Genomic DNA, 16,230 nt, shown 5'->3' on the forward strand with positions numbered 1-16,230 from the left:
GGAGCGGCAGCAAAAGAGTGGGGGCATCAAAACCCCGGCGTGAATAAAACACCCGGGACCCGTGGGCGGAGAGAGGCGGGGTCAGAGTTCTGACGAGCATCTCCTCTCACCAATCCAAAGGCTGGACGGTGGGTGGGTGGCCAATGGGCTGCCGGAATGGGCGTGGCGGGCGGCGGGGGCAATCGGTGCTGGGGGGAGCGGCGGCGGTGCTGCTCGGTGGCGACGGGCGGCTGAGGAGGTGTTGGAGGCAGGAAGCTGTGGGCAGAAGGTGAGCGTAGCTGGGCCGCACTGTGCCGTGGGGTACGGCCTTGGCCGAGGCAGGCAGGGGCTGGAGCGGCGGCCGGGTGTGGCGGTGTCGTGCGAGCCTCGCAGGGTGGGGGGGGGCGGGCGCGGGGGAAGCCTGAGGGGGCCGGGGAGGGTGTGTGGTGGTTCCCTGGGAAGGGGATGTGAGGCCTGGGGAGAGGCGGCGGCGCGCTCCGGTACCCGTCCCCGGGGGGGTAGTGAGGTGGGCCCCGGCGCGATCCCCGGGGTGGGGTGGTGTGGGGCGGGGGCCCGGCGCAGGTGGAGCCCGCGGGGGGCGGCCGTTGGGCGAAGGCCGTGGGGGGAAGACCGAACCGCCGGCCTAGAGGAGCGACCCCCGGGGCGCTGCCGCTTCCTGGTCTCCTTCTCCTGGATCTGCCTGTGCCTTCGGTTTCTCCTAGGCCTTGAATCGCGACCAGGTTTCAGACAGAGAGTCCCTCTGGCGCGGCCGCTCCCGGGCTGGATCTAGCCGTACGCGGCGCTTTGTATCGCCTCCCGGCTCTGCGTGCGGCCGCCGGAGCGAGCTGGGGGCGTCGGGGCTCCGCGAAGCTCGGGCTTCCCCGAAATCCTCCGCCTCGTCTGAGCCGCGGTTGGAGCGCTGTGAAGTTTGGGAGGCGCCGGGACGAGGCTCTGAGGCGGGGGCGCTGATGACCCGGTCTGGCAGCGGGAGTTGTAGGGAAAAGGGCCCCGTAAGCAGCGAAACTCGTCTCTTTTTACTCAGTTCGTGGCTCCGCCGGTCCCTTTCAGCCTGTACAGCAGCCCGCCAGGCTGCACAAAGGAACAGGCGGCCGGGTTGTGGTCGTCCTGCGGCGTGCCGGGGGGATTGGAGAGCAACAGGGAGCCGAGCTTGGGGTGGGCTGCTGTGTGCCTGGAGAGGGCTCACCGATGGTGAGCTCTTCGCTCCGCTCTGCTTCCAGTATATAACGAGTATCCAGTAGATAACGAGGGGTTAAAAAGCAGCTTCTATTTCGAATGCGCCTAACTCCTTTTATTGCTTACACACTTACTGCGTTGAGGGAGATGAACAGTCTTGAAGAATGAAAGGATGCATCTCTCAGAGCAGAGTTAATGTCTTGCAGCAGCTCGAGTCTACAACTCCTTCGGTCCAGTAGATTTATGTAACCTACTCATTAATGGTTTATGAAATAAGAAGGGAGCTTTTGGGTTGATTTCTCTGTGCTATGCTAGTTTCAAAGTTGATATCAATGTTTCTTAATTCAGCTGTCCGGAGTAGGAGATACTTACAGCAGTTAACAGTGCCCGACTGTACGGTTTGAGGGGCTTTGTTTTGCTTTGTTGTTGTATTTTTTATATCCTTGCCCCTCCAGATAGGCTCCCGAATGAGGAGAGTGGGTAAAATGGAAGGCACGGTCATTATGTTTGGCTACATTATTACTCTAGGTAGGGCTTGTAGCAAAAAGTGTAAATATTTAAGTGGATTTCTGACTCATCAATTCTGTTTGACTTATTGATCTATGGTTACATCTAAAACGGTCTTTGTAATTATGCAGAAGTTAATAGCTACCATAGAGAAACAGTATTGTTTTTCTGCTCATCAGCTCGTGTTTTCCATTTCTTCATCTCTTGGCGATTCTCTGTGGAAATGCTGCTTTTTTTTTTTTTTTTTTTTTCCTTAGTAAAAATCTTACGACTGAAATAAAAAAGATAAATGTGAACAAAGTAAAAAACAAACAAACAAAAAGAATGAGGTGTGTTCTTAAACTCCTTTGTTAGCCTGAGTTATCCTACAGTAAGCTCTTTTTAATCTATAATTGAGTAAGGTGTTGGTTTTAAGCCTCAGTGAAAACTCGGATTTACAGAACTCTGAACATAACACATCAAAGAAATGTTCTCCTAAAGTATACATATGAAATACAATTCAAATTAGCCATTTAAGTCCTTATTAGCAGAAAATTTATTTTTCAGCCTGGGAATTGCTTTCCAGCATTTATTACTTCTCTTAAATGTGTGGAAACTGAAGGTGCATGTAAACTAGACAGAGTAGAAAAGTTTATCTTCTCACCTTGGTATTGTCCAACCCTCCGAGTTTGTATTAATAGCTGATAGCATTATGCATTTAGGAAGAAAAAAGTCCAAACCAAGAAGCCATGCTGGGATCCTGAGACTTGAAAGACATCTAAGTATTACATTTTGTAATTTGCTTGGTGTTGAAATGATCTGCAAGTACTTTTTTTCCTGCCATAATGAGCATGGTGGGATAAAAGCTTTCTGAAATGACAGTGAAAATCCTTGCAGAAATGCTTGCCTCCCAAGGAATAGGGGTTATCAGGAAAACGTATCGTAGCAGATTTTTGTATCCCATCCTCATCTGAGCTTGTTCCAGCACCATGCAGGATTCTTGAATTCCACCTATAGCTGGTTTTATTCCACTAGTAATGTTGGTGGAGCTGCGTAACATCGGGGGAAAAAAAAAAAATCACCCCAATACTGTAGAAATTAAATCTTCTTCACTCTAGAAAAGATGTTTTACAGAATCTCTCAGGTAAGAGATCCTTTTGGCAGCCTAAGCTCGTTGGACTTTAGGGCCCTGCACTCATCTGACACTGCTGATCATTCTTTTTTTGTGGGGGAGGTATCAAAGGTTATTTATATTCTTTTTCATTTTGCCAGCTTATCAAGTAGTCTAGGTTTAACCTATTGTGAAATCATGGGCTTAGTCTTGCTTTTGGAATTTATGTTGATCAGATATATTAAAATTATAGGTTACTTTTTCAGCCCAGGGATCTCAATTTTAATTAAGTGACATTAAAGCGTATTGTCTTTCTTTTTGTGCAGAATTCCAAACATAAGCTTGATCAAGCTAAGATTTAACACATCCTCTACAGTCACATCATTGCATTACCACCAGAGCAGCTTTGGTTTCTCTGGTGATGCTTTCACCAAAAGGAGCTGCTATTCCCTGTTAGGCGTTCTTTGCTGATCCAGCTGAAAACGGTAGTGCAGAAAAATGTTGAGCTTCAGTTGAATCAACTGGCTGACTTCATGGCTATGCTAATGTTATTGCTCGCAGAGGAGGAAAAGGAGGTGGCTATGACCATGCTTTTCTGAAGCAGCTCTGTTTTAGTTTTGCCTAAGCTTATCAAGAAACTTGGCAGCTTAAACTGGGACTGTGGCGATCCTGTCGTCTTCTTGACTGTGCATCTTCCCCTTTTGGCAAGGAAGCCTTTGTGGCTGCGAGTTAGGCAAAGTCAAGGAGTTAATCAGGCTGGTAATGAATTGCTTTTACGTTTTGTTGCATTTTGGCTGCATCATTTTTCTGAACTGGCTGACCATCCAGCTCAGGGGGTAGGAACGGGACTTCCTATTGAAGTGAATGAGATAGGGGGTGGGAGATGGGGCTGTAGTAGCTCTGATTTAAATTTCCTTGAGCTTTTCTGTAACTATATGTTTCCATCATGACCTGGGTTAACAAAGACCTATAGCAAACTGTTTTAAGCTGGGCTGGCTAATAAAACCTCAAATAAATTGGAGACTGTTCTGCTTTTCTCAGGTGGCATGTTGATGTGGGTGGTAACAGCAGAAAGTGGAGGATGAGGAGCTAGGGATGGGCTAAGTGGAGTAACCTCAGACTGACACAGCTGTGTCTGGAAGAGGGTTTGTTCTCATCTTAATTCTGGGATCCATCAAATACCCATTTTGAACTGATGTGACATTAAAAGAGATCTTGCATCAGGAAGAAGAAAACCCTCATAACAAGCAAGATCAGGAAGACTGTTTTTCTTTTTTACTGACTGAGACTTGCAAGCATTAATAGACTGCAGTCAGTCTAGAAGTTTAAATGGCATTGTGTCATGTGTAACTGCAGTTACATATTCATCCAGAATCCTTTTAAGTGTGTTGTAGGAGATATCTCTGTGAAAACTTGAATTGCTTTGTTCAGTATTTATCGTTACAGAGCAATTCTTTATAGGGTCCTAGTGTTCTGTAGTTACCAGATGTAACTACATGGCTTAAAGATGTTTCTGGGTAGTAATTTACATATCTTCTGTTTCTGCAGAGCTGTGACTGAAAGTGTGTCAGGACAAATGATTTGTGTGTGAGAAACTGTCTGAAAGAAGAATATAGATGCCAAAATGAGCAGCTTCACTTTTTCCTCAAGAGCACCTTTACATTTCAGAGTTTGAGTGCTGAATATGTAGGATTTTTCGAGATTTAGCTGGTGGGGTTTGATATTGAAGCCAGAACCAAAGTTATTAGTCTTATAGGTGAAATAGTGTTTTCAGATGCAGTGGACTAAAACACCACTTGGATCGAACAGTTTATAATTTTTTTTCTTGTTACCTTTCCTCATCTAGGAAACAGCAATCTGGAACTTCCTGTTGAATTGAATTGTAATCTGTATTCTTTAATCTTTGGGCATACCCAGAGAGTTTCTTAACCAGAACTGCTTTACATAGATACATACTTGGTCATTGGCCTGGGCTTCTTCACAGGGCACAGTTCTAGAAGCTACAAGTAATACTGAAGCTACTAAAAAACCCCACACTGGTGCACTTGGCCAGAACCACTCTTGCTGTGTGCTGGCTGTTCTTAGTCTAGATGTGACCACTTTTAGTCTGTTCATTTTCTAGGGGGAAAAAACCCCTAAACCTTAAGGGTCGCTCTTTCCTTCTACTTTTATTGTTTAAACTTGATTAATGCAGTTTGAATCTGTGTTTAGGCTCCACTTTCAGCAGTGGATTGATTTTAGACTGTTAAACTTGTTTCCATAATCCACTAGGACTAAAGGTACCTTGACTTTTCCAAGGCTTTGCAGTTTGTTGATGGGCACACTGAGTGTGTAACTGCCGAACTCCCCTAGTTACTCAGTTTGCCTTGCAAGTGAATGCTTAGTGGCTGTTGAATGCTTGGGTCTTTAGTTAGGTGATATCTTTGTGTGTTGACTTAAGATTTTGAGTGAGGATAGTCTGCTTTCAAAGGCATTAATTCATCAACTGCTGAAGTAAAAATTTGTGGAGACACAGGAATTTGTTTCCCATACCGGGAATGACACAAGTAGAAACTTGGTTCACAAATGATATAGGCCAGGTCTAACTTCTGTTTAGTAACTAACAGTAAAATAATTGGATTTGTATTTTTACTTTGTTTGCACAGTATGAGGGAAAAGCAAGTATGTTCCTTCCTTCTAAATGTGTTTAACAGTAATCTTCTAATTTTGTTCTTGGGTGTGTTGTTCTGGACTCAGCACTAGACCAGTTTACCTGAAGTGAATAGCCATGAAACTTAATTGCTGGCTTGTCTAATTGCTTGCTCTAATATTTGCTTCTTATTCAAGTAATAACCTAAATTCTGTGGAAAATAATCAGTGGGTACTTTTTCTTACAAAAAGAAGTTGATACTCGTTTGGTTTGTACAGGTTACTGTAACTGTAGGGCTGCAGAGCCGGAAGGGCTGTGCTCTCGCGGCTGTGGCTGGCTTATGTTGCAGCAGTAGTATAGATGGATTTTGCAGCTTTTCCCCCTGGTTTCTAACAGGCCTTTGTAAAGTATATACTTTTTTTTTTTTTTTTTTTTAAGGCTGGCTATTTTATTATCAAAGTCTGTTTATATTTCTGCTGACTATGGTTCATTTACAGAAATGAGATGTGATGTTGTTTCCAAAAAGCCTGGGAGACTTAATCTGATATAAAAAGCCAGAGAAAGAATTTAGCTGTCACCAAGGTAGTACTAGTGAAGGTTTAGTGCTTTTTGCTGGGCCAGGGTTTCTGCTCAGGCTCTTCCTCTTAGTCCTGATCAATGCAGAGTCTGCATTTATGTGGAGTCATCGCTTTTCAGGTTGAAATGTGTGTCACCTGTGCATCAAATTCCCTAACCCAGCCTGAAAATACCATATACAAGAATGAGTGTGTTTGGTTTAAGGTCTTACATACACCAGGTTTTATAGGATTCAGTTGTGATGTTGGTTTTGCATTTCATATTTTAACAGTTATTTACTGATATAATGGCTTTTGGGGGTTTCTTTCCTTCCTCTCCCCCCTCAGTAAATTATCAGTAGTCTAGTTAATGGTTAGAATTAATTGCATATTCTCTTGTATTAACAGGCCTTGAACATTGTCAGAGGTTGAGTTAATATTAATGTTCAATTTTGCTTGTGTCTGTAAATTTTCTTATTTCTGTATAGGTTACAGTGCCTATGTGAAAAGCGTCTCTTATGTAATATGATCTTTCTTTAACTGGATTTGCACAGGGTGGCTTTGAAAGAGTGTCATGACATTTGTGTGCATGTTTATTTACACATGAAGATTACTTCATTTATTTATTTTAATGACATGAGTTTGTTTCTCAGAGGCAATTTGTTAGTTTAAAGCACCTCTCAACTGTGTCATACCTGGGTTTTCCTATGTAAAGAACATAACCTGTAAAAACCCCCTCAGTCTTTGAGCAACTGGGCAGCCCTGTGTATTTCTCTTAGCTTGGTAGCAGAAAGCCAGTCTTATGCAAGGGAATGAGGGACTGTGATTCAATTGGCCTGTGTCTTCTCGCTAGGATATTTACTGGAAGTTTCTATAGAGTAGTTGTTTTTGTATCAGACTTTATATAGTTGATTACATATATTAGTTATGCTTGGATTCACAGTATGCAGCTGGCAAATAGAAGAATCACTGAATGCTTGTTGATCACTTCTGGTGTGTTTTGGATAGGTGCATCATGCTAATATTGAATATGGTGTACTTATAATTTCATTTTAATGTCTGTAATAGCATTATGTGGTGCTATTTTTGTTTTTTTTTTTTTTTTTTTTTTTTTTCTTCCTTCCCCTTCAGGTTTTAATTTGTCTGGGCAAATTCTGACCTGCTAGCTTAGATGGCCTGGAGTCTCCTCCACCAGTCTGTAATGAATGTGATGGTAATGAAGTTCATTCATTTTTGTGCTGTCCCCAGGAATAGCACAGTGGTACATCAAGATAATTTTCAGGTTTTCTCTTGGCCTTTTTACCAACCTGAATCCTTTGTGTCTTGGATTTTCATAACGAGTACTCAACGCTGTTAGTGTTATCCTCCAAATAAGGTCGTTGTTTTTTCCTCAATACTGCAGTATGAATGCTTATAATTGTTCAAAGGCATTCAAGGGTAAGATTGGTTTGGCACACACGTGAACAGCCAAAATATATAAATATTTCTTTACGTCTCCTCGGGTAGGGTACACCCTTTTAAGAAGGTGTGTGTGTAGTACTATCTAAAAGTTTTCCTCATTCTTGGAAGTACAGAATCTGCACCTCAGAAATGACCTATATTTGCATATGATATAATACAGTTTCATGGCCATTACCTCACATGGTCCTGTACTTCAGTTTTATTTTCAGTTGTAATTGGTTATTCTCTGTGTAATTAACTCTTGCTTTGGACATTGTTTATGTTGCATGCAAGAGTTTGTCCTCAAGGCAGTCATATCCACATAGTGTTTAGTATCTTGCCTATGCGTGGATCAAGATCATGCATGGAGCATAACTGAGACTAGAAAAAGACAACATGGTTTGTTTGCCTACAATATCTGTTGACTTTAAGCTAAGGACCCAATTCTGCAAATCTTACAGAGTAAAAAATATTTATCATTCAAGTAAAAAAAATTGTCTTACTACATATTAATTTAACAACTGTTAAGTTGCTATTCTGGTACTGTAGATTTAGTTCTTCCTTTCATCTGAGACACTCGGTGCTGAGGTAGAAATGCAGATACACCAAATACAGTGAGGTGCTGTGAACTGTGAAAGTGGTATTCTAGTTTTGAAAATCTGAAGGATGATAAAAAAAGTTGATCAAAATAATTATTTTTGAGGAAATTCAGGATGAAAATCCGTCTGAGCATCTGAGTCTGCCTTAATTTCCTTATTCCTCAATTTCCTGTCTTAATTTCTAATAATGTACTGTGGTGTTTTGTTGTGAATGAGTGGTTGCTTGGCTAGAAAAGAAAAGTTTTCTACAAAGTGGCTTGCCTTCTTCTGTTGGATGTTTTCTCTCACCCACAGAAATTTAGTTGCTTTGATAGTTTGTTACTCTCTTTAATCTTCGTATTTTAGAAAAGAAAAAAAAATTCAGCTATTCAGAACTTTTTGGAAGTGGGATGTATCCTGGAATTTGAGATGCTGGACTGTGACTTGTCTCCAGTCGTGTCTGATAATGGCTAAGCTTCTTGCACTAAATGGCAGTTTAGCATCCCAGGACTGTTTGTATATACTTTCTTGAACTGAATAAATTATAAAAGTGCTCTCTTTTTTCCAGGTTTGTTTTCAGTAGGATTGGTTCCCTGTTTTCACTTCTGTAAGTGCTAGCACTGAAGCTTTGGGTGGGGGAGAAAGAACAGAGGGGCTATGTTGTTGCTAAAAGTAAGTGACATGGATCTGGTACATATGGCTAATGAAACTATGAGCTAGTACGATTCAGAAATAGTCCTGCATGCCTTCCTCCCTCACCCTCAAAAGGTGCCACCTGAGGTGAAGATTATGCATTCAGGAGCTCTTTCCCTGGAGTTTCTTCTAGATGCATGAGTGATCTCAGCACTGGGGAGAGGCTGCAAGTAATATGGCATAGGTAATGATGGCTCTGTGCCTCTTTAGTAGACAGGCATCTGTAGCTCTCTTTACGTGAGCAGCTAACTGCTGATTGTCTTGCAGTAGGACGTAGGTTTCAGAGGTGAGAACACATCTCGAATCCATCAGCGATGGTAGGTCGCCTGACTACTACCACATTGTCTTGCTCTCTGCTTCTAGTAGATGCCAAGATGTTATTGAACAAACTGGGTTCTGCTTGTTGTCTTAGCCTTTGCTCCTGATATAGTGTATCTATATACGTAATAGCCCATGAAGCAGGGGTTTCTGCAAGTAAAAGCTGTGCAGCCCCCTAATCATAAGTAAGTGGTAGTAATTGAGTGAATGTCTTGCTTTTTATGGTATTAAATCCAGTGGAAAATTGAACCAATTGGTGAAGGCAAAATGTCAACAAGGGCTAAAATTATTAATGACGTGATTGTGAAGGTACAGTTTGTCTTGCTAATGATGAAGTTACCGGGGGGGGGAGGGGGGAAGTAGTTCTAAAATTTTCCTTCCTTCACATTTTCTGCAAAGAATGTAAAATTTCATTTCTTCCATGGAGCTAGGCTATGGGATTGGCTTTTTTTGTTCCTTTTCACACATTGTCTCCAATTATATCTAAAAAAGTACAAACATGCTTACTTGAGTCCTCTTAAGGTGGCTTTTACATAAACAGTGGCTTATTATTCAGTTTACTGCTTTAGGTTTTTGGTCTAGGTAAATTCTGTATAAGCTTCCTTTCCGATTTCAAAGATGGTCTTTTGATTTTCTCCTGTGTGTCTTTCTGCTGTGAGACGTATCACATGTATAAAAACTGAGTAGCTGCAACTACATTTGCTTTTATCTCTACGAAATAGGTAATGATTTGTTGAGTCATCTATTTGAGATGGCATTGCATCCGGTCTAATTCTGTGCAGAGATAGTAGATCAGTCTACTGTGAATTGCTGTCATAGTTTCTTCGGTGGAAAGAGACTGGCATATGCCAGTCTTGCGTCATATCACCCGCAGATCCTGAGTACTGCTATTCTGTGGTAGGTGTGAAATGGCTATAGCTGTAGTATTTTGAAAATCGGGATTAATTCCATCTTCCAGGAATTGCTTTCAGATAGGCTTTGTGGCATTTGTGGATACCACCAGCAGTTCATGGCTGAAAACTGTGTTTTAAAGTGATGTTTCCTTGGATTACCATGTGATGCAGCATTTCTAAGGCATGTATAGCTGGCAGGGCCAGTAAACAGCACTGGTTTAACGCTGCAGGACTTATTCTTGGGACATACTGTTTTCAGAAAGTGGGGAATGGTGCTAGTGCAAAATACATTGGGAATTGCTTCTCTTAACAGCTGTTTATGTGAAACTGATAATAACCCTTCCACTCTGGACTTAATAGCTCTTAAGATCTAAGCAAAGTAGTTTATTAAATTCTGGTAATTCTTAGTGCTTGTTTCTTTTAGGCATCTCAGAATGATTGAAGACAGTTATTAATTTAGGGAAGGAGCAAGGATGGTCTTGTTTTCATCTTTTAAATACAAACCATCAGTTGCCATGTCAGGTGTTATTAATGAGTACTTATTTAGCTCCAGTAGGCTGTTAAAAAAACCCTAAGTGAAGTTCCCCTAGTAATGTTGGTATGGAGTGTATGGATATCAGTCTCATTTAAGTGTTAAGGCAAGCTGCATTACTGTATTAAATTAGATAGTGCATAATTCTGTGTTTTCTTTGGGGAATTCATTATCTGCTGTTTTAAATCTGGAACTGGGTTATGGAAGTTCCTGGGTTTTAATGCTAATTCTTTCCTTTAATGCAATTTAGAAGTTGTTTTTACTTTCCTGAAGATAGGAGTTCATGTTCCCATACCCCCCGCACAAGACTTAGTCCCAGTAACATTTATAAAGGACCTAACCAAGAGCACTGTCATTAATATACATTTTCGTATGATTCTAATGTATTTGGAAACATTTGAGATCAGACGCCTGGAAAATGTGTGAGATGGTTACTGCTTAGATTGTAACATATTGCTGAGTCTTGTCCAGAGCGAAATTACGGATGTTCTTTATATACATATAGGATTTTTTTTTTTTTTTTTTTTTATGACTCTTCCTTTTGGGATAGAAATACCACATTGGGTTTATCTGAAAGGTGATGAGAATAGTTTCATGTGCTTAAAGTTCTCCTTTATTTTGTAGTAAGACTATGCAATTGGTCTTTAAGCAGTTAGCAGAAAATTTCTTTAACTGACTGATGGAATATCTGAATATCAGAAATTCAGGTTAACAGGACAGGGGAAAGGCAGGACAGTATCAGATCTATGCTGTACAGACAGTATCATTCTATGCTCAGTCAGTGAAATAGATGCAGTGTGTAGGACTTGTTCAAAATAGAATTCTTGTGATACACAGAAAGTAACGGATGTTGAAGAAAATTGCAAATTCTCTGCTGATTTTGCAAACTAAAATATCCATGATGCAGGACAGGTTTGTTGAAGAATAAGCTGGTTGATGGATCCTCCCCACCCCTGTTATTTTCTCCAACCTTCTCCCATAGAAACTTCAAGGCACATGGTGCAGCTTCTTTTAGTGAAAGGTAGATTTGTAAGATCTGGCTTAATTTTTATTTTGTCCTACAGATCTATTTGCTGTTAGGTTATATGGGGTTAAATCCAGAAGGCTTAAATTTTGCAACAGTAACATTTAGGTTCTTGGCATGCCAGACTCAGGGTTATGAATCATGTTTTGATTCTCCTGTGTGGAGTGTGGTGGAAAGTTAAGAATGCAGGAATCTCATTGCAAAGAAAGGGTATTTATTGCTAAGGGTAGCAAATAAAACACAGAGATGAGACTTGAATCCTCTTACTTTCTAGGGTTAAGGTGCCACACTCTAAGCTGCAAGATGCTTATAACCCTTAGGATTTATGGTTGTAAGCCTCTTTTGAAGTTTAAAACATTTCTGTGGTTCATAGGTCATTCTTTCTAAAATACCACTGGAGGAGGTGGTAGATGTGCCTCTAGGCAGTGTTACAATATTCAGAGAAACAGATGAGTGTATGAGCTGTAAGCTCAAAAATGTATTTCCAAAGTCCTGTTCACTGACAAGTATTTTTGATCTTGTTGGTGGCACTACGGAGGATGTCTAAGGGTGGCCCTGGATATCTTGTGAATTTTTAACCTGCCACTGGAAGAACTGGTCTTGTTGCCCACTGTGTGCTTCTGTTGTATCTTTCGTGTTTGACTCTTTTGTAAGCCATGACCATTTGGTGAAACCACCAAAAAGTGAGCATTTTCTAATGCTCTGATGAGCTGGATTGTCTCGGAGTAGTGTGGCAAATGATGGTGTAAAGGGTAAAGGGAGCTAGGGAGACCAATGGGCAGCTGGATTGGTACAACTACCTCCTGTGACCTGACCTTATATATGATGGGATTGTAGTTTATATCAGTTCAGGTTCTCTAGTGCAAGGAACAGAGAAGATAATTTGCAGCTAGTTAAACCTAGCTTGGATTGCCATGTGGAAGTGGCATGCTAATGATTTTTGAGGTGGTAGGAGAGTAAAATAAATTGTGTGGTTTGTGGGGGGAAGTTGCACCAAGTAGTTAAAAAGGAGTTGCCTGTGAAAAATTACAGTGTTTCCACTTTTTGAGGGGGAAATGTTTTATTTCATCACACAAACACAACTAAAAAAAACCAAACAAACAAAAACCCCAAATCCCCCCCCCTTCCCCCAAAAGTAATAAAAGATGCTCTGGGCGAGAGAGGTGAAGGTGAGCCAAGGACAAGCATGCCTGTCAAGCCCAGTTGTCAGGCCCCCCTTCTCAAGGACCAACTTGGGTACTGTAGGGGACTTTTATTCCTCTTTAGTGTATGGATGTAGTACTCCTACTTTGTATATGTGGGTTTTTCCTTTGAATGAGGGCTACTTGGTCAAATTGTAGAATGGTTTGTGTTGGAAGAGACCTTAAAGTAGCAGTGGGGACCTACCAGCTTTGAGAAGGTTTGTCAAATGCCTGAGCTGTGTAGCCATGACTAGAAAGAGCAAGTGCTGTGCTTGCATGAGAACTTCACTTACACAAAATCTTCAGCAATGGCAAGGTTCAAGCTGTGAGAGAAAGGATGTTACTGCTTTTGGGTCCTTAATAGCTGTTTTCATGTCACCCCATTGTTGCCTGCTCTTGTCTCTGCTTCTCAGGGGAAGGAAGAACCTCTTCACAGTATCACACAGTATCACAGTATGTTAGAGATTGGAAGGGACCTCAAAAGATCATCTAGTCCAATCCCCCTGCCAGAGCAGGAACACCTAGATAAGGTCACACAGGAATGTGTCCAGGCGGGTTTTGAATGTCTCCAGAGAAGGAGACTCCACAACCTCCCTGGGCAGCCTGTTCCAGTGTTCCGTCACTTGTCTGCAGAGTCTGCCTAGGAAACTTTATTTCAGGATCCACCTCTTGGAATACAGATCTCTGAGCACTGGTTTTTTGAGACAGATGCTCTATGGAAATAAGCATTTATATATTTCTGAAATGTCTTCACTTAATCAGCTCTTGCTTTCTAAAAGGCTGCATCAAACACATGGGAATTTGTATTTCTGTGTGCACTAGGGAGCATAGGTGCAGCCGCTTGCTCTAACTGTTCAGTACAATCTGTAAAAGTCTGTATTTCACTTTTTAAAGATGTGGAACCATTGATTCACTGTATCTAACCTGCTACAGGCTAGAGCTGTGACATGGTCACCCTGTTACTGTGTTCTGTGTTACTGAAGCATCAACACAGGACCTTTAATGTTAATTACCACTTACCTTCCTAGTAAAAGGATGTGGCAGTACCAGGTACCCACATCTGGACTGGTAGTGTTGTAGCTGATTATTGGGCTGTTAATCCCCAGACAAGGTCTGCCAAGAGTACAGAATTTCAGCGGGTGAGGTGAATAAATGGTTAAATAGCTCGTGCAAGGAAACCTAAACTATAGCTGAGCTCAGTTAAGTTTGAAAATTCATCACATGGACCAGTTATTAGTGGGATAAACACCTTGTATTTATGGAAGTGCTAAAGAATTTTAGCCATGAAAGAAATGTTGTATGATTATAGACTCAGTAAAATTTATTTGGGTAGGAGGAAGTGTTTAATTTCAGTCTGCTTCAGCCAACTTCTCTGATGCTAAACGGCAAGTAATCACTGTATTTAAAAGTTATTTTGAAGTAAACTTGCATGTTACATGTAACTTTGGAGAAGAAACTGAATATTAAGCATCGTTTTCCTAGTAAAAATGCCTGCAGTGTTTATTCAGCTATACCTTAATACTTCATCATTAACATTTCTGTGGAATTTTCCCACTTTGACAGTTTGCAGTCTCTTTTTCTTTAAAGGAGAGGGCCGATGGAGCACTGCTGTGTGCAAGTCTGACTTTAAATAGGCAGTAAAATTTAAATAGTAAATTTTAAATAGGCAGAGTTTAGTACCTGTTGTTTCCCAGTTTGGTTAGTTCTGTGATGAGGACAGCTGATCTAGAACATTCTCAATGGGATTATGTGTGCTTTGATTTTATTAAAAGGAGTCTGGTTTTACCCCAAACTTCCCAATATAACTGTTGTAGGTTCAGTTTTATGGTGGATGCGGAACTGTGTGTGCCATTATAAAGTCCGGATGCTTTTGCCATTTGAACACTCTAATCTATTCCTAGTCTTGGCTTTAAGTGCTGCTGAATTTGTTAGTATTAGTAATTTGCTGATAAGATGTTATCTGGGCTTGAGTTGTTTTTTTGCAGAGTGGAATTGTTGAGTCTCCTGTGTGTTTATGTTGTAAAGGTGGTCCAATAAGCTGTATGTGTGTATTGGATAAATCTTATTTTTATGCCTAAAGTAATGAGAGGTTATTTGTATGATGGTGTCTTCAAAACTGGGTGTTCTGGTGTTTCTAGAAAAGCTCTACTAGTTCTAGTAATTTGTAAATCTCTGTGTCTACACAGGAATTCAGATTTTTATAGTCAAGAGGCTTTATCTGTTCCAAGCAAAGCAGAACCAGGTATTTCTTCCTTGTTTTGCTGGAGGCTAAGTTAAGATTTTCTTTCTTTCTGAATTTGGCAAGCAACTCCTGCATTGTTTTGTGAAACTATTTTTAATTCCTTGGTACCTTCATTTTTGTGAACTAGTTTATACGTGGGCACAGGGGTTCTTCTGGTAGGTGTCAGAGTGGGCTGCCTGAAAGTGAAGCGTGAAAGTAGTGCTTACAGATGGAGATAGTCCTACCTTAATCAGATACCTGAGTCTGAGCCTTGAGGAAAAATATAAATAATGGATGCCTTGGAGTACTGTTTAATACAAAGGAGGTATTAGGGTAATGAAAGCTATTGATAATCCAAGTTATTTGCTGATGTTTCCTTCTGAAATGATTACTTATGTAATTCATGTAATTTTCTTAAATTATAGTGAGAATGAATTGCCTTTGGTGAGTTGTCTTCAGTCTAGCTAAGTTTATTCAACTTGTTTAATTTTGATAGCAGTTATTTCAAATTCTGACTTTACATCTCTTCTGATGTGACTTCTCTCAGAACAAGCTTTTTGCTATGAATATGAACAGGTTTGTTTCAAAGTGAAGCATTTAACAAATTGATCTAGCAAAAAGGCAGAGAATCTTCAAAGTGAGAATGTGTATTAGTGGAAATACTGTGTGAGGCTTTTGGAGAGCAGTTTTTGTTTGATTCTGATAGTCTGGAAGAAGTCCACCTTTTAAAAGTTGACATTGAAAGATTTTTTTTTTTTTCTCTTGTGCTTGTTTCATAAAACTTAACATGAATAAAATTAATTTTCTTCTTGTCAAACCCAGTTTCCCATTATTCTTCAAGTGGGAAAGCTTAAAAGCTTAAAATTTAGAGAAAACTTAAAAGGGCAGATCTTATCCTTGAAAGGCACATTTTCATGCTGAGTAGATGACACATTTCCTGCTTCTTTCTTAGTGAGGCATGCTTGCTCAGAACAGGCAAAGCTTAAGAGGAAGCTTTTACCTGGATATGGTTTCCAGCTCTTGTCTCTTGCTGTTTTCATTAGCAACCTTCCTCTTGATCCCAGGAGTGCTTTCAGGAGGACTTGCTGACTGCTGCTGCCGTGGGTCAATGATCAGGTGCTGCTTTCAGAGCAGTTGCTAACCTACAGGCTGTAGAGGCCTCTGGCCAAGTTGTGCCAGTGAGGATCTTCCTGCAAAAGCACTGGACGACTCAGTGCACAGTTATCTTCCAGTGGAATTGTTTGTTTTATTAGCACAAAGATAATAGTGTTTGCACCAAAGAAGTACTAGCAATGTGAGTGGAGGAATGTGTTGCTTTAAATCTCTTGCTATTCAAGGTATGTTGTGTCTTGTGGCTCTTAAGTCCTGAACTAGGTTAACAGAAGCCGTTATCCTGG

The 16,230-nt window shown here is 40.9% G+C and overlaps 1 protein-coding gene across 2 annotated transcripts in view; it reads left to right on the top strand.

Moving 5' to 3' along the window:
- The first annotated feature begins 208 nt into the window (after positions 1 to 208).
- The window catches only part of NUMB (NUMB endocytic adaptor protein), a 102,160-nt gene continuing 86,138 nt past the window's right edge, over positions 209 to 16,230 (top strand). For both annotated transcript variants that reach the window (XM_080618782.1, XM_080618784.1), the window contains exon 1: positions 209 to 268. The gene's annotated coding sequence lies outside the window, so the exon portion shown is untranslated. The remainder of the gene's footprint in view (positions 269 to 16,230) is intronic.

The sequence above is a fragment of the Psittacula echo genome (assembly GCF_963264785.1).
Source record: "Psittacula echo genome assembly, chromosome: 5".
Lineage (NCBI taxonomy): Eukaryota > Metazoa > Chordata > Aves > Psittaciformes > Psittacidae > Psittacula > Psittacula echo.